The following is a 20,050-nucleotide window of genomic DNA, read 5'->3' as shown; positions in this document are numbered from 1 at the left end:
AATTGTGTTAGATGTAAATATAAACGGAATACAATGATTTGCAAATCCTTTTCAACCCATATTCAATTGAATGCACTACAAAGACAAGATATTTGATGTTCAAACTCATAAACTTTATTTTTTTTGCAAATAATAATTAACTAAGAATTTCATGGCTGCGACACGTGCCAAAGTAGTTGGGAAAGGGCATGTTCACCACTGTGTTACATGGCCTTTCCTTTTAACAGCACTCAGTAAACGTTTGGGTACTGAGAAGACACATTTTTTAAGCTTCTCAGGTGGAATTCTTTCCCATTCTTGCTTGATGTACAGCTTAAGTTGTTCAACAGTCCAGGGGTCTCCGTTGTGGTATTTTAGGCTTCATAATGCGCCACACATTTTCAATGGGAGACAGGTCTGGACTACAGGCAGGCCAGTCTACTACCCGCACTCTTTTACTATGAAGCCAAGTTGATGTAACACATGGCTTGGCATTGTCTTGCTGAAATAAGCAGGGGCGTCCATGGTAATGTTGCTTGGATGGCAACATATGTTGCTCCAAAACCTGTATGTACCTTTCAGCATTAATGGCGCCTTCACAGATGTGTAAGTTACCCATGTCTTGGGCATTAATACACCCCCATACCATCACAGATGCTGGCTTTTCAACTTTGCGCCTATAACAATCCGGATGGTTCTTTTCCTCTTTGGTCCGGAAGACACGACGTCCACAGTTTCCAAAAAAAATTTGAAATGTGGACTCGTCAGACCACAGAACACTTTTCCACTTTGTATCAGTCCATCTTAGATGAGCTCAGGCCCAGCGACGCCGACAGTGTTTCTGGGTGTTGTTGATAAACGGTTTTCGCCTTGCATAGGAGAGTTTTAACTTGCACTTACAGATGTAGCGACCAACTGTAGTTACTGACAGTGGGTTTCTGAAGTGTTCCTGAGCCCATGTGGTGATATCCTTTACACACTGATGTCGCTTGTTCATGCAGTACAGCCTGAGGGATCAAAGGTCACGGGCTTAGCTGCTTACGTGCAGTGATTTCTCCAGATTCTCTGAACCCTTTGATGATATTACGGACCGTAGATGGTGAAATCCCTAAATTCTTTGCAATAGCTGGTTGCGAAAGGTTTTTCTTAAACTGTTCAACAATTTGCTCACGCATTTGTTGACAAAGTGGTGACCCTCGCCCCATCCTTGTTTGTGAATGACTGAGCATTTCATGGAATCTACTTTTATACCCAATCATGGCACCCACCTGTTCCCAATTTGCCTGTTCACCTGTGGGATGTTCCAAATAAGTGATTGATGAGCATTCCTCAACTTTATCAGTATTTATTGCCACCTTTCCCAACTTCTTTGTCACGTGTTGCTGGCATCAAATTCTAAAGTTAATGATTATTTGCAAAAAAATTTTTTTTATCAGTTTGAACATCACATATGATGTCTTTGTAGCTGAATATGGGTTGAAAATGATTTGCAAATCATTGTATTCCGTTTATGTTTACATCTAACACAATTTCCCAACTCATATGGAAACGGGGTTTGTAAAAACAGTACCAGAGAGGCCCATCAGGTGTCCCAGTCCATCCATCCATCCATCACGGGGGGTGCTGGAGCCTATCTCAGCTCGTCATTGACTTGGTAAAAAAACTTTTTTTCTAAAGTTTTACTTAAAAACTAAGTTGAATACAAGTTGGTCGTTATTAAAAACGTTTGGGTCCAAACTGCTGTTTTTAAAAGCGGTAGGGAAGACCCCTGTCAGAAGAGAGCAGTTCATAATAGTTAAAAGCTGTTCCTCAAAGAATCCATAAAAAGATTCAAAAAGTGATTGGATCCAGAGGGCAGATTGTTGGGTTTACTTGGGAGAAATCTCTACCAAGTGTTCTTGCATCAACCAGAACAAAACTCTCCAGTGTTTCCTCAGGCAAGGACAACCGATCAGGTGTATCAGCAGATAAAACTTGTTGTAATTGGAGACCAGATCTGATGTCTTCGATCTTGGTTCTGAAGTGGTCTGCAAAGTCCTCGCAAAGGGCGTTTGATGGTGTTTTAAAAGATTTATTGAAATTTGTACTTGTTAAAATAGAAAAAGTGGAGATGAGGAACTGGGGGTTGCTTTTATGGTCTGTGATGAGTTGTGAGTAATGTTGAATTCCTGAGGGCTTGTTTGACTGTGTTATTGTAGGTCTTGATTTGTTGATGTAAAATCTGATAATGTATTGTTGATTTGGATTTCCTCCATCTCCTCTCCGCACTCCTGCAATTTCTTTTTAACTGATGTAATTGTTTGTTGTTTCTCCACTGAGATGTAGGTTTTGTTTTGATTGTTTTTGTTAATAGTGGAGCTACTGAGTCCAAAGTTGATTTCAGTTTACAGTTAAAATGATCAACGATGATGTCTGATGATTTCACAAAGAGCGTTCTGTAAAATCTCAATAAAATTTGCAGCCACTTCAGAAGTTAAGCAGCATTTCCTCACTGTTCTCCCTGGGGGCCCCTGCTGGTTAAGACTGGTGATATTAAAAAAAACACACAATATAATAGTGGTCAGATACAGCCAGGTCAACAACAGAGGACACACCAATGGACAGGCCATGGCTTATGACCAGGTCCAGGGTGTGTCCCCTCTTGTGAGTTGGCTGTGTGACATGCTGCTTAAAATCAAAACAATTTCAAACGTTTAAAAACTCTCTGGATAAAAAAATCTAAGAAGCTGTAAGCCAAGCCTACTCAACTCGCGGCCCGCGGGCCACATCTGGCCCACCAAAGTGCTTCATTTGGCCCGCCGAACATGACCTAATAGGCTCTTCATTATGTAGTTGCCCTGATGTAAGGCAAAGAAAATAAAAAGACAAACACCAGAATTACATGTCAAATACATTTATTTTTAGACATGACCCAAAAAAGACTTGATGAATGAACATATTATTGTTAGATAGGATGATAACATAAATGATAAATGATATTCATACATAAAATGTATGAATAAAAAAGAGAAAAAGTATTTGCTTGAGTTCAATCAACAAAAAGTAATTATAATAAAGAGGAGGGCACGCCGGCTGTGCGCGAAGGCGAATGTGGCGGTGGGTCAGTGTCTGTATTGCTTAGTAGTGACTCCAGATTCGTCCCAGACCCTTCCCGCGCGCCAGACACTTACAATTGTTATTAAAATAAAGCATTGCGAATGCCGGCAACGGGTGTTGACGGAATGAGATTTCTGGCCTGTGCTTCAAAAGTCAAATTGAAGAAATTCGATGATGCGCGGGTAAATGGCGGGAGTAAGTATCAAGGCAGCATGAAAATATATTATATATGGGTATGGCGATATTGTCTCAAATACATACCTCTTTCTAAAATATACCGGTTTAACTCATTAACTCGGTTTACCGCCCAGCCCTGGTAGCAAGCGAGTAAATCTTTTGGTGGGCATCCCGCTAAGTTTTAAAGCCAAAGACCAACAACTGATTTCTAGTTACCTCTAGGTCCCATTGTTGAAACCCAGTAATTACAAATATTATAATAATGGGAATATGCATGGCCTTATCCAACCACAACATATCAAAGACCAACAACTGATTTCTAGTTTTGCTCAATACCCAATCTGTTTCTACACTTGATTAATCTAAGAATTCACAATCAATTCTTATTAATTGAGGTGGCCGCTATCAAACGCAGCCAAATCGCTCACTTCCGTATCCGGTAGAAGCGGTTACCTCTAGGTCCCATTGTTGAAACCCAGTAATTACAAATATTATAATAATGGGAATATGCATGGCCTTATCCAACCACAACATATCAGACCAGATATCATCAAATTATTAAAATATGTATCATAATCAAAGCTGAAACAAAAAAAAACAGGTCTTGCCGGTGTTTTCACAGTACTTCAAGTCTCGGTCGACCCCTTTGAAGGCCACAGGAAACTTTGACCCCATAATATGATATGCAATATATGGCTCATGATACGTCCCTCGTCTACAACCACGGTTAGTAGGTTCCACATAAATAAGCATCAAATCTATTAAGTGGGAACAAAACAAGAATACATATTTAATATTTGAATTAAAAAAAATCAGCATTTCACTTTTATGAAATCTAACAAATATTAGACTGAATAATACAACACATTCTCCACAACAAAAATCTTCTTTTATTTCATTTAGTTCAGTTCAGTTCAGTTTCAGTTTATTTCGAACATGACTACAATACAATGTTATGCATCACACAGTTCCAGTCGTTTCATTACAGCACGTTCGAAAAGGAGTAGGAAGAAACAGAGCTTATTTAATCCTACCCCTTTTCATACCATGACAATTTTATCCAATTTCCTTGTTCTCTGTAACAGAACAGTGAACAGATAAATAATAAATAAATAATGTACCATAGTAAACATAAATAATCTTTGTCTCACTAAAAATAGGGGGGGAAAAAAGAAGGGGTTCAAGATGTTCTTGAATAGTCTCTTAAACTGACTCATATTGGTGCTTTGTTTGATTTCTTTGTTAATCTGTTCCATAATTTAATCCCGCATACTGATAAACTACAAGTTTTAGGTGTTGTACGCGCATACAGATATTTTAAATTAGATTTTCTTCAAGGTTATATTTCTCCTCTTTTGTTGAAAATAATTGCTGTACATTCTGGGTAGGAGGTTATAGTTTGCTTTGTACATCATTTTAGCTGTTTGCAAATGCACCAAATCCTTGAATTTCAATAATTGTGATTTAATCAATAAAGGGTTTGTATGTTCTCTATATCCAACATTATGTATTATTCTAATTGATCGTATTTGTAACACATTTAGTGAATGAAGAGCACTTTTGTAGTTATTTCCCCATATTTCTACACAATAACTCAGATATGGTAACACTAGCGATCAGTAAAGAATATGAAGTGATTTTTGGTCTAGAACATATTTTGCTTTATTCATTATTGATGTGTTTCTTGCTACTTTATGTTGTATATTTTTTTCATGAGATTTCCAATTCATTTTATCATCTACTATAACACCCACAAATGTGTTTTCTTTTACCCTTTCAATATTTACTCCGTCTATTTGTATTTGTGTTTGACTTTCTACTGTTACCAAATAGCATTATTTTAGTCTTACAAGTGTAATACATAAAGTATCTTTAGAAGAATGATGACAACCGACAGTAGATAGTTTTTGCAATAAAGCGATTGTTGATAGACCACCTCCTCACCATCCTTAATGGGGAACTGCACTGTATTTTGGAATTTTGCCTATAGTTCAAAATCATTGTGAAAAACATGATGACGGATGGATTGTTTTCTATGCATTCTAAATATTAAATACATTTGATCAAAAATCTACTTACAATGGAGCCTATAGAGCCCCTCAAACAAAAATATCCATCCAAATACCTCCATTAAGATTGTATATACATGATGTGAGGATATATGTATTGTAGTAACAAGCACATTTATAATAACATTTAATACAGAGTGATTCAAAAAGAGTACGCCAAAATCATCACGCATTTATTCCGTTCTAAAGCATTGTAATGGACTGAATCAATGGTCATTTGATGCAGGAGTTATCCAAGTTTTATTGTGTTACAATTTCACCATTGTGGTCCTGTAATCCTTTCGGCACCGTTCAATTGTAGGAAGATAAGGTGTTTATTTACCATCAAAATGGCAACTCCTCAACAGATGACGTTTTGTGTGCTTAAATTTGCGAAAACAAATGCCTTTGTCACGGTGCAGCGTGCTTTTAGAACAGAATTTGGCATTGATCCACCCCATCGTGAGAGCATTTGACGGTGGCTTTAACAGTTTAAAGCGACTGGCTGCTTGTGTAAAGGAAAGAGTCTTGGAAGACCTCGATGACATGAAAGATCGAATACCAGCAGCAATCAACACGGTGCATCGAGACATCCTGGGGGCATTTAGGAGGAATTTTCATATCGTCTAGATGCTGCCGGTGGTGGCCATATTGAGCACTTGTAAAGCATGAAATAAATGCTTGAAGTTATGTACAACACATGTGTTCAAGCTAGGTTTTCTATTGTTTTTCATTTTTGAAATATCGAGTGATAATTCTGGCGTATTCTTTTTTAATCACCCTGTATTCACGTATTTTATTTACAAATTACATTAATTTCAAAAACACATCATGTTTGCTTTTTTTTTCATCACTGATTTCTGCTCACTGCAGCCTTTATGAGAGTCAACAAACAACATAAAACATCAATCAACCAATCAATCGATGTTTATTTATATAGCCCTAAATCACAAGTGTCTCAAAGGGCTGCACAAGCCACAATGACATCCGCGGTACAGAGCCCACATAAGGGCAAGGAAAAACTCACAACCCCAATGGGACGTCGATGTGAATGACTATGAGAAACCTTGGAGAGGACCGTATATGTGGGTACCCCCCCCTCTAGGGGAGACCGGATGCAATGGACGTCGAGTGGGTCTGACATAATATTGTGAAAGTCCAGTCCATAGTGAGGCCAGCAGGAGACCATCTCGAGCGGAGACAAGTCAGCAGCGCAGCGATGTCCCCAACCGATGCACAGGCGAGCGGTCCACCCCGGGTCTCGACTCTGGACAGCCAGCACTTCATCCATGGCCACCGGACCTGTGTCCCCCCCCTCCACAAGGGAGAGGGGGGCAGAGCAGAAAAGAAAAGAAACGGCAGATCAACTGGTCTAAAAAGGGGGTATATTTAAAGGCTAGAGTATACAAATTAGTTTTAAGATGGGACTTAACTGCTTCTACTGAGGTAGCATCTCTAACTGTTACTGGGAGGGCATTCCATAGTACTGGAGCCCGAATAGAAAACGCTTTATAGCCCGCAGACTTTTTTTGGGCTCTGGGAATCCCTAATAAGCCGGAGTTCTTTGAAAGCAGATTTCTTGCCGGGACATATGGTACAATACAATCGGCAAGATAGGATGGAGCTAGACCGTGTAGTATTTTATACGTAAGTAGTAAAACCTTAAAGTCACATCTTAAGTGCACAGGAAGCCAGTGCAGGTGAGCCAGTATAGGCGTAATATGATCAAACTTTCTTGTTCTTGTCAAAAGTCTAGCAGCCGCATTTTGTACCAACTGTAATCTTTTAATGCTAGACATATGGAGACCCGAAAATAATACGTTACAGTTAGCGAGACGAGACGTAACGAACGCATGAATAATGATCTCAGCGTCGCTAGTGGACAAAATGGAACACATTTTAGCGATATTACGGAGATGAAAGAAGGCCGTTTTAGTAACACTCTTAATGTGTGACTCAAACGAGAGAGTTGGGTCCAAGATAATACCCAGACTATTTACCGAGTCGCCTTGTGTAATTGTTTGGCTGTCAAATGTTAAGGTGGTATTATTAAATAGATGTCGGTGTCTAGCAGGACCGATAATCAGCATTTCCGTTTTCTTGGCGTTGAGTTGCAAAAAATTAGCGGACATCCATTGTTTAATTTCATTAAGACACGTCTCCAGCTGACTACAATCCGACATTTTGGTCAGCTTTAGGGGCATGTAGAGTTGGGTGTCATCAGCATAACAGTGAAAGCTAACACCATATTTGCATATGATGTCGCCTATCGGCAGCATGTAGATGCTAAAGAGTGCAGGGCCAAGAACCAAACCCTGGGGAACTCCACACGTTACCTTAACATAGTCCGATGTCACATTGTTATGGGAGATGCACTGCATCCTGTCAGTAAGATAAGAGTTAAACCAAGACAAGGCTAAGTCTGACATACCAATACGTGTTTCGATACGCTCTTATAAAATATTATGATCGACGGTATCAAAAGCAGCGCTAAGATCAAGAAGCAGCAACATAGATGACGCATCAGAATCCATCGTTAGCAATAGATCATTAGTCATTTTTGCGAGGGCTGTCTCCGTAGAGTGATTTGCCCTGAAACCGGATTGAAATGGTTCACAGAGATTGTTAAACACTTAGTGTTCATTTAGCTGCTGTGCAACAATCTTTTCGAGGATTTTCTAAATAAACGGAAGGTGGGACACCGGCCGGTAGTTTACCATGAGGTCAGGATCGAGGTTAGGTCTTTTGAGCAGAGGATGAATAACCACTTTTTTGAATGCTAGGGGAACAGTGCCAGAGGAAAGTGATAAGTTTATAATATTTAGCACTGATGGACCAAATAATACAAAAAGCTCCTTGATAAGTTTCCCAGGAAGTGGGTCAAGTAAACATGTTGTTTGTTTTATCCCATTTACACACCTTAACAATTCCTCTAATGTTATTTCATCAAAAAGAGAGAGACTATTTTGGAGGGCAGTATCCGTCGTATATACAGTCGTATCTGTGTTAATAGAACACAGTTGTAGCTGGGATGCGTTGTCTTTGTCTTTAATCTCCTTTCTAATGAGTTAAATTTTCTTATTAAAGAAATTCATAAAGTCATCTGCCGAGTGGGTGGAGCTACTGGGAGGAGTAATATTTAGCTTTAGCTAAGGTAAGCATGCGTTTATAAGTTATTAAACCATTTGCGTTCCAGCTTTCTACATGATCATTTTTTAGCTCTAGTTTCTTCTTTAAACCATGGGGTACGCCTTTTAGGGGCCCTTTTTAGCTTTAGCGGCGCTATACTATCAATGGTTTCACTTACTGTACAATGTCTGCGGTCATTAGCATGCCGACTGCTATGATATTCATATATTCCCATGAAAAAGGATTTATAATCCTCACAACGAAACACAGTGATGGTCGGGGGAGAACAAGCGCTTTTCTTTTCGGTCTCGCCAGTTCCAGATTGTAAATGGCTATCAAAGTGTCCCAACTTTTCGGATTATATATTCAGCCATCTACTTTTCAGGTGAGAGGCACGATATATGATCTACAATAAATTTGCAAAAAGCAGGGAAACGAGGAAGCAGCTGATCAGTCGATGATGTAAACATTGGCACACAGGAAATCACAACGCCGCTATAAATAGTTAGTCTGCGTTAGCGCTTATAATAACAATATCACTAACACTTGGTCAATATTCAAGTCACGAAATGTAAATGGAGTATTGTTGGTACTTTTTGAATGGTTATTGGATTTTATGGGCAGAATAGTGGAGCCCCCATTGAATATTTAGAATGCATTAAAAAAAATTAAATACATCTAATGTCTTTCGTAATGATTGTGAACAACAGGCAAAATTCCCCAAAAAAGTGCAGTTCTTAACAACAAAGTAGACGCTACAATACTGTCCATCCTTAAAACTTCCAGGTGCTGCAGTTTTTTAATGTGATTTTGCTATCAAGGAAAATAATATATTTTTGAACGTTTGCTAGTCGATATTTATTGTCACGTGTCGCATTGCGCTGCATCAAAGAATCAATGTATTGGGACATCCTTGATTTTCTGTAGGTACTCCTTCTTTCTCTCACATTTCGAAAAATATGCATGTTAAGTTAAGTAGAGACTCTAAATCAGGACTACTCAACTTGCGGACCGGGAACGACACCACAAGTCCATGTCAGAAAACCAACAAATTTAGCTGAACTGCACCAATTTTGTCAAGAGGAGTGGTCAAAAATTCAACCAGAAGCTTGCCAGAAGCTTGTGGATGGGTACCAAAAGTGCCTTATTGCAGTGAAACTTGCCAAGGGACATGGAACCTAATATTAACATTGCTGTATGTATACTTTTGACCCAGCAGATTTGGTCACATTTTTAGTAGACCCATAACAAATTCATAAAAGAACCAAACTTCATGAATGTTTTTTGTGACCAACAAGTCTGTGCTCCAATCACTCTATATCACAAAAAAATAAGAGTTGTAGGATTTATTTATTTATTACTCGGTGGTTAGAGTGTCCGCCCTGAGATCGGTAGGTTGTGAGTTCAAACCCCGGCCGAGTCATACCAAAGATGGGACCCATTACCTCCCTGCTTGGCACTCAGCATCAAGGGTTGGATTTGGGGGTTGAATCACCAAAAATGATTCCCGGGCGCGGCACCGCTGCTGCCCACTGCTCCCCTCACTCCCCAGGGGGTGAACAAGGGGATGGGTCAAATGCAGATGACAAATTTCACCACACCTAGTGTGTGTGTGTGACAATCATTGGTACTTTAACTTTAACTTTAACTTTATTGGAATCTCAAGACAGCCATGACATTATGTTCTTTACAAGTGTATGTAAACTTTTGACCACGACTGTATATCTTATCAAATATATAATATAAATCAATGCAGTCAATCAGCATGTTAGGCATGTGTACATTTTGTAACAATAGGAATTGTTAATTGTGTTTATGTTGCACACAAAGGTGTCTGTGTTGTGTGTACTATATACATAAGAAGACTTAATGAGCAGGCGTAATCATGATACAGAAGCAAGCAAATGTCACAGTGGGTCTGTTTATACGCAGGTTTCATTTTCAGTTTTTTTTATGCCCACCAATCTTCTCCTTTCTTGTTGCATCTCGTTATGTTGTGAAACTTCAAATAATACTCTTCTTTTGTACCTTTCCTGGCTTACATCCAAGTGCCCACGCGTCGATTGCACCCAACCATTTTGTTTGTTTGCATGTACTGTTTAGTTTTTTTTTCTGTTTTTTCTGTTGTCTGTGGGCGTTGCAGAAAAGAGAAGGCATGAGGAGGCGGCGGTAAACAGAAAAAGAGAGAGAGAGAAAAAGGGAGGGAAGTTCCTTCCCCCCCCCTCGTATAGCTGTCAGGGTTTCGGGTCTCCCTCCATTGAGCCCGAGAGATTTTGTGGCGGCAGGAATGGACTGGTTTATATGCAGCGGTTTTGAAGAGGAGGGGAACACACGCTAACATTACATGGAGCCCACCATCACGCTTAACTCTGTAAGTCCCCTTAATTTGTCCCCAAAGATCCTCCGAATTTTTTATGAGAAATCAAGTTCAGGTTTGTGTTTTAACTTGCCTGTTTTTTATTTGAGGTTTGTTGTGCAAGCACGTCCAAAAACAATCTCTATCTACCTTCATATTTGATCAAATGAATATTTTTGAGAGTGGCAACAACTGGCGAATAATCGGGATAGGGCTTGACGTCTATTTAGAACCACCATTTATTTGAGGAAATTAACAGTTTAGTCAAGCTAATTAGCATTTTTCTGAGGAATCGAGGAAATAGAATGTTTTTTGTGCGGAAATGGTGATTATGGCGTCTATTTAGAAAATGGTCGAGAGCTTTTGTAACATATATCTGCACAACTCAAAATTGTCATTATAATACCAAGAAAACAATCTTGTTCATCTATAATGTGTCTCTTTGTGGTGTTACTCATATTACTATGGGGATTTTGAATTGGTTAGAGATGGTCAGAGGGATAGTCAGAGACACAAGCTTTTTAGCTTGTTTCTTGAGCAGAGGTTCCTTATTCAGGGATAAGAAAAAAAGACAAAAACGTTGACTTTTACTTTTTTTTTTTATCTAATCCAAAAAATATAATAATAATCGCCCAGACCCAGTTAACATGATATGTTTTTCATCTATTTTTCCATTTTTTTTTAATTGTTTAATTCTGTAATGTAACACAGGCCAATGAAAAAATAAAGCATGCTGTCGTCTGCAAATGACCCCCTGGCCGCTCTTTAGACACCACTGGCTTATTTACATATTATTCTGCTCTCCCGTCAGATATGTAAACAGTCCTTTAAACTTCTAACTTTAGGTTGTTTTGACAGTCTCCACATTGAAGTTACTGTAAAACTAAGCACAAAAACTAAATTACATTACATAAGTGCACAATCATGAAATAATCATGGTAAACTGTCAATGCAGCTTGGTATAAACTGAAAAAAGCAATGCAACTTTGTAACCAAGGTGAGTGCATGGCTTTTATTTAGTATTGAGCCTACTATTTGGAAATGCCGATAATCGGTGCATGACTTCTATTTTTTCTCTTTATACAAAAAACACAAATATTCATTGAGTCTTCCTTGAGGCATATATATATATATATATATATATATATATATATATATATATATATATATATATATATATATATATATATAAGGGCTGCACCAACTAATCGATTAAAATCGATTATAAAAATAGTTGTCGATTAATTTAGTCATCGATTCGTTGGATCTATGCTTTGCGCATGCGCTGAGGCTACGTTATTTATTTTTTATTTTTTATTTTTTAACCTTTATTTATATACTGCAACATTTACAAACAGCTGAGAAACAATAATCAAAATAATAGGGGTGTAACGGTACGTGTATTTGTATCAAACCGTTTCGGTACGCACCAGTGGCTAATTGCCTAGTGTATGTGTTGGTGCAGGTGAGAGAGAGAGCAAGCGGCTGCTGTTTATATAACAGATGACAAAGAGTTGCTTTTGGCTTGGTTTGTACGGTAGACAACGACCAGTTTTGCTGGATAAAAGTATTTTACACATTGTTTTGGTGTGGTTATGGCCGACAAACAATTTCGCTAAATAAAGGGACCGATGGAATTCCTGTCCTCCTTTAAGTGTTTCCACAGACGTTACAATAATTTAAGTGTTGACAAACATTGTTTTTATCTGTTGTGGCCGCCTTTCGTCAGCTGTTACTCACAGTTGCGTTGCAAGATCATACAAAACAAACGATTTGTTTATTTTGTTTAGAGTGGGACTTGATTTTTTGCGCGGCGTAGATTTGCTGTGGGCAGAGGACGCGTGAGCAGTGCGCACCTTAGAGGGAACGTTGGTCTCAACATTGTTTCGTTCAGGACGGAGCAGTTGAGTGTGTCGGGGATAAATGTGTGCTACCGGACTCCATATTGTCCCAAACAAATGTTTCCTCTCGTTACAATAACAACATTTTACTCACATTTATGTAAATTTCTTTGTTCTTATTTTGCGTTTGTCATCGGAGTTCGTTTTATTGGCCAACTATGCGACTCCGTCCGCGGTTATGTGTACGCGGAAATCATATGTCTTACTTTTGTGTTGAGTGTAGTGATTATTGATTGGGCATACTAGTGTTGTGTCAAATAAAAGTAGTAACTATGGTGACATTCCAAACATCCCAAATCCTTTTTTTCGTTTATTATATTTTCATAATCGTGTGAAGCAATAATCGAAATCGAAAGGCCTTAAATAGCATTAAAATGCATTGTAGGCCTGGGCTGATAGTCAAGTCAATAATCCGAACGATACATGAAAATAAACTCAGTAACTTTGCCGTCATCTGTAAATTACTATGTCTATGTCTCTGACTTTCAAACTGAATACAAGAGGTCTCACTGAGCACGTTTATTTAACAGTAGAATTACATGAACAGAGTGAGCCTCCGTTCATGTCAGTTATCCACAATCTTTTTTTCAGTACGTGCAGGCAGGAGATACTTGCAATTCTTTTCCACACATTTTCCTGTGTGTAGTAGTGGTAGCAACACCGACTTTAATGTTGGAGCTGGAACTAATGATTTAGAAACAATGCTCACTTTTAGTATGCACATTGCTTTCAAACCGTAAGAAGATACGTTGCGATGGTGGGCTGTGTGAACCACGGCAATTATGTTGAAACAAGCTGACCAATCAGAGCTTTTTTTTCTTTCACCTTATTTCAACAACAATATGATACATACAATTCAAACAATCAGAACATACTAGTCAACATGTCTCTATACATTTTTTCAAAATACGTATGCAGAAATAATTTTTCTCTATAATTTTCAAACAGTAATTAAGAATTTTAAACAAAACTACCATAAATTAAAATAGACAAAAGAAAAATAAAACATGTGCAAGGGATAACAAAATAAATGAGAAAAAAATAAATAAAAGCATCATATAAAATGTTTTTTAAATTTTGTCTGTGATGGAAATTGTCTTTGTCTTTTAGGATGTAGGAAATGTTCAAGACCTTGTTTTTCATGACATAAATATATATATATATATATATATATATATATATATATATATATATATATATATATATATATATATATATATATATATATATATATATACATATATATACAGTGTTGTACTGTAACGTCGTTAGTTTCGGCGGTAACTAGTAATCTAACGCGTTATTTTTTTTTTATTCAGTAATTTAGTTACCGTTACTACATGATGCGTTACTGCGTTATTTTACGTTACTTTTGATGTAGTATCGGCTAGAAACAGAAGCGCTGCGGTGTCGTTCTTCTGAATCTTCCTCTGTCACAAGCTGGAGAGAAGAAAAGAGGCGCGGTCTATGTGTGTGTGTGTGTGTGTGGGTGTGGTGAGGCACATAAGTGATCCGCGGTTTGATATATGAAACAAAAAAAAAAAGTTGTTGGCACGTTCAGTCCACACACAGCGTGGTCATGGCGAGCGGAGTAACGGAGCAGACTCGGTTGTGCAAAACGAGGGTTTTAAACACATGCTGAACGTGCTTGAACCACGTTACGACATCCCGTCGCGCACCCACTTCAGCAATAAGATTGTGCCAGATCTTTATGAGCAGGAGAAGAAAAAAGTTGTGGATGAACTATCCCGAGCATCATCTGTTGCGCTCATGACAGACGGGTGGACGTCCAGCGGAACTATAAGCGCTCACTTCATCACAGCAGACTGGGAGATGAGAAGACACGCCCCCTCTACGAGAGTCACCTTGCGCAGGTACTGACACAAGCAGTGGAGGAATGGAAGATAAAGATATCCCAGTCACACGTGATAATACCAAAAATCAAATAATTACAGAGAATGAGGCAGGACTGGGACCACAGATAGGTGCTTTGCACATGTAGTGAATTTGGCATCACATCTCAGTCAATAGGATGGAGCGCCTCTTTGGGAGGATCAGGAAGGTTTCCTACTTCCACCCAAGCACAACAGCTGCTCATGTGCTTAAGACAAAGCAAGAAATGCTAAAGCTGCCTGCTCATACATGATGTCCCAACGAGGTGGAACTCCACTTATGATATGTTGGAGCAGCAGGCAGCTATATACTCTGCATTGACCCACAACACCCTGAAGACAAATGTCACCCTGTCTGATGATGATGTGAGAGTGGCAGATGAGGTCCTGCAGGTGCTTAAACCCCTCAAAAGTGTTACATCTCTACTGAGCACTGAAACTTCACCATCTGTGTCAATGATCCTGCCACTGAAAACAAGTATTCTACAATCCATGGCTCCAAGTGTGGAAGACAGCAGCATCACTCCAGATGTCAGGCTTTATTTCACTACCTATGTTTCAAGGAAGATGATGTTTCTTCTTATGTTGCACTTAAACTTGTTTTTTATTAATGGTCATTGGTCCAAGTTTAAAAAAAGGGGGAATGCCTTTTTATGTTGCACTGTTTTTCATTAATTATGTTAAAAGGAAAATAAAAATGCATGTCAAGTTGATCAACAGATTGTATTATTCTCCAGTGCAATAACAGTACTGAAATGAAGGCAAAAAGGGCATTAATGGGAGCTTTAAAAAAAAAAGAAGAAAAAAATAAGTAACTAAATAGTTACTTTTCACAGTAACGCATTACTTTTTGGTGTAAGTAACTGAGTTAGTAACTGAGTTACTTTTGAAATAAAGTAACTAGTAACTGTAACTAGTTACTGGTTTTCAGTAACTAACCCAACACTGTATATATATGTGCGCATTAAATCAGATGTGCTGAAACGTGGAAACCCTGCACAAGAGACGAGAAAGAGGAGTATTCTCGGTGTGTCGTGCTCGCCAAGAGCTGCACCGAGCACAACGCTACAGCCAGTTCGACTCTGCACATCAACTGTCGGAAATTGTCTCAGCGATTAGTCTTGGAAAACATTTCATTCATACATTGGCCTGATTTATCTTCATGATTTAGTGTGGTGGCAAAATGTCTCACGTAATGGGAGTCGATGTGAAAAAATAAATGCTGAGCAGTGTTTTGTGTGACACGAGTGCTCAGAGGAGAGTCCGCAGTCATAAGATTTGACCTTTGAACGCACAGGCCTGGTGGACGTCCACTTTGAGTGTGCACGCACATCTGCTGATTACGTTCAACGTATGGTACCCCCCGAGTATGTTTGGGCCTTTACTGTACTGCGTTTGGAAATTAAAATACTGTTACCAACACGTCATACTGCGGCCTCTAACAAAGTTCTGAGTAATTGCAGAGACATGCAATTTATATTATGTTGTGTATTATGTTTTAGCTTGATATCAATTTTGATTTGATTTGGAGCTGTTAATAAACATACTTGCATCTAAAATCAAACATATAAGCTCTGATACAAATGGTCCTGCTGTGCGTTTACTTGTGCAAAGCTCGACAGCCTGTTAACAGCTAAATGTCCTCCAATAAGCACACTTTGTTAGTCTTTTCTCGTATTATAGTGAAGTGATTCACTAAAGTGAACATGGTAGGCTATTGGCTTCTAGGAGCTAGCAGTTACTGTACACAACAGCTAAGCATATAACAGCACACAAACTAGACATGTAATAAGTGTTCTTAAATGAACAATATTGCAGTACATTTGTTAATAGAAACAAGTATAAAATAATTATAGTTGCACATTACCTCAAAAGTCGCCAGGGCAGAAGCGTAACAGAACGTATCCACTGACAAACGTGTTGGCACCATTCAATTTACTGCATCAAGAGTAGGGGTGTGCATCTCTCCCTTAAATGGCGATCCGATATAATTCTTGATACATGGGTTACGATACGATTTACTAACAATGCTTTTTAAAACATTACGATTCCATGCGATACGATTCGATGTAGATGTAACCTTTGCATTGTGAAAAGAAAATGAAATGTATCATGTGAGAACAATGTCATTTGTTTATTTTTTAAATAGAAAATAACAAAATAGGCGCTTCAGCTTCAAGACATTGCAATCCATAAACTTTAATAAAATAAAAATTTGTTAAAAAATTAAATTTATGATTAGAACTGTAAATTAATTTTATTCTATTGATTCTTAGTTTAGTTGTATTTTAATTTGTTCTACATTGTTAAATGTTATAGACTATCAAATTTGATCAAAAGACTGAAAGGTTGAGATATTCACGAACAAACTAAATCTATTGACTGGCTCATTGACATGAACAATAGGTTTGTTTGAAGCGTGACTGTGATGAAACATTAACATCTCAACCCAGGCAGAAACAGCTGCAGCTTTGCACAGAATGGGTGTGGGTCTCCTCTCTGCTCTGACGAGAATGGAATGGACTTCATTGTCGTTGCACTTAAAAGTACAACAAAATGTGTTTTCTGTACAAGCTGTCCTAAGAGCAGACATTCAGTAGACAGTGAAGAAAGGCTCACAGCAGCACGCTTGTACGTTGAGGACATTAGAGTGTTATGTGTATTCATGTCTCCAAACATCCCAAAAAGTTGTTACATTTTTCGCTTGTCGCTTTTCAAAAAGAAAGTCTCTAAGAGGAGTTGGAAAGATACTAGATTTAGCGAGAAAGTCGCCAAGTTGTCAACACTGCGCTGAAGTGTCTGTGAAAAATAAAGACGCAAAGACCTGCCTTAGATTGCTTCTGATTGGTTAACATTGTGTGGTGCCTTCCATGGTTGGCTAGATTTAGGCACAATAATTTATGGATTGGTCTGTGATTGGTTCTTTCGGTAAGTCAATCAGTATTACTCAAACTATGGCAGGCCACGAGGCTTGAGGCTTGGCAGCTCTAGGCTAGGTCTTTCGCACAATGAACAGTGTAATAGATGCTGTGACTACCTCGCGTAACAAGAGGTGGGGGAAATCATCGATATTTAGATGCATCGCAATTCGGACATGGACGATTATAGAATCGACTAGTAAACGTCAATGATCAATTTATTTATTGTAAATAAAGTACTGCAGACAGTTCTAAAATTTGGCTGACTACAGCGAGCCACCTCACTGACAGATCCGACCAGCTCTTTTACTATCGGGCACTTATGGTCCGGTTTTGCACAGATTTTTATTAATTTAATAAATGTGGGAATTAATTTAGCTGTTTCTTATTCCAAATTATATATTTTTTAATTTGCAAAAGATAAACGCTTATTTAGTAAAATGAAAAGAAATGTAAAACTGCATCAATGTACATAAATTTAAAAAACATCAATAACCGATTTTTAATCGAATCGGAAGGTGCCCAAAGATTCCCACCTCTAATTGTGACAGACGCTACCTTCGTGTTATGCTTTTTTTTCTCCTTACTGGCTGTTGTGATATTCATCGGTCCCATGGTGGGTTATTTTACAGCCGTACTCAATTAAAAAACATTTGTCTGAACATTTAGAAATTTGCAGTGCGCACAGTGCCTGAAAAGGAGACCGACATGTCACAGGTTCATTGTTCTGTGTGCGTTCTATAAACAAACAAATTGCAAACATACACACACACACACACACACACACACACACACACACACACACACACACACACACACACACACACACACCGACGCACGCACACACAAACCCCCCTTATAGTAAAGATGCTTAAAGGATTCCCTGTCTGGAATCTGTCTATAGCAGAGGTGTGCAAACGTTTTGGCTCAGGGGCCACATTGGCTTTTGAAATTTGACAGCCGGGCCAGGCCGAGCCTGGGCGAGCACATGATATATTTCAAAGCATATCATATCTGTCGGAACTAAGAGCAGGCTTCTCAAACATGGGCTATTTTAATCAAAATACATACATTTTCAACGATAATATATCAGAACATTAAAGAAACATAAATATGGTATTAAAGGGTTAACACTTACATTATCTTTTAGTGGGAACAGTGTTGTTGATCACCCTTTTTTGCCAGTGCGTCCAAGTCTAGTGTCAGTTTTGTTGTGGCAATTCTCGAAACAGATTTTTGCTCAATTCTGGTTTAATCCGGGCCGGATTAAAGGGACCAACCAGCCAGATGTGGCCCACGGGTCGTAGTTTGCCTACCCCTGGTCTATAGTGTCCCAACTGTAAAAGAACCACTTTCATTCGTCACAGAGAGTAAGTCACCAATTCGTGGGATTATTTGTTTAAGCAAACAAAGGCAAAATTAGTTTACGAGGCGCAATGTGTGACTGTACAGTACGAAAACCGAGGCATATTTTGGCAATCGTTTTAGTTGAAAATAGGGGCGTGCGAAAAACGGTGAAAATTAGCATATTTCAGACATAATTTCAAATATTTATAAGCTGTATATATTTGTCCATATATGGTCACAGAATATGAATATGCAGCAGTGTTAACCACAAGTGCAGATGTGATTGTGGTTGCTGGTTGACTGTTCGCATGTTTTTTAACCACTGGAAATCTCCTCTGCGTATTTGGCAGCTTTTCGATGTTCTTTTGTTTTTTTTACTTAAAAGTGCTGTGACTTCTTCCGTCTTAACCACATTAATGCAATTGTGGAAATTGTGCAGAAGTGCATGCAACTGTAGGGTTAAGCTAGGCTTTGGGTGCAAAATACTTGTAAGCATTAAACAGAATGTGTAATATTAGATAAATATTGATTGCTAGAAATCTGGGCTATATAGCGTTAGCTATGTAGCTATTTTTGTGTAGTTTTTGTCATTTTCCCTTTATTGTGCATGGAAAGTTTCCCACTTTAATATGTAATTCCACAACAGTGAACGACATGCTACACTATGTCTTTGAAAGGGATACATATCTTTATTAGTCCGTTTTGTCATGCTCTTGCTCAAGCAACTCAGGTTCCACGCATGCAATTTAAGGGTCTTTTTTTTCCAAATAGAAAAGTTGACGACTAGTATTTATGGTAGTATCCTTATTACTAGGACCTGGCGATACCGACCAAAACTGATATCTTGGTATTTTTATGTCAAATGGCGATATACAGTATATACCGGTATCCTAAACAAAACGTGCAAAGTGCTTAAGGTTGCCTTTATGGCAAGATGTACAGTGTTGAGAGTACTCAGATTATTTTAGTTGTAAGTAGTAACGTAATGTGTTGTTTATTTTTATTAAGTAATGAGTTAGCCGTTACTTTGTTAAAGTAGTTTTCATTCATTTTGTTCATTAACGTTCGGTTTATAGCCTCACGCTTGTGTGCTGGGATGGAAGGAGCTTCTACTTGCTGACTGCAGTGAAGGCCACTGGCTATTCAGTTTAAAACTACTTTTCAGCCACCCAGCTGCTGTGCTAGGTTAGTACGCACAGTCTATGGG

At 38.5% G+C, this 20,050-nt stretch overlaps 1 protein-coding gene across 2 annotated transcripts in view; it reads left to right on the top strand.

The window, feature by feature from the left end:
- The window catches only part of LOC133606814 (regulator of G-protein signaling 12-like), a 142,730-nt gene that overhangs the window by 33,025 nt on the left and 89,655 nt on the right, over positions 1–20,050 (top strand). The window lies entirely within an intron of this gene.

This window comes from Nerophis lumbriciformis, linkage group LG05 (genome assembly GCF_033978685.3).
Source record: "Nerophis lumbriciformis linkage group LG05, RoL_Nlum_v2.1, whole genome shotgun sequence".
Lineage (NCBI taxonomy): Eukaryota > Metazoa > Chordata > Actinopteri > Syngnathiformes > Syngnathidae > Nerophis > Nerophis lumbriciformis.
The sequence above is the reverse complement of the archived record's forward strand: the minus strand, read 5'-3'. Positions and strand labels throughout refer to the sequence as shown.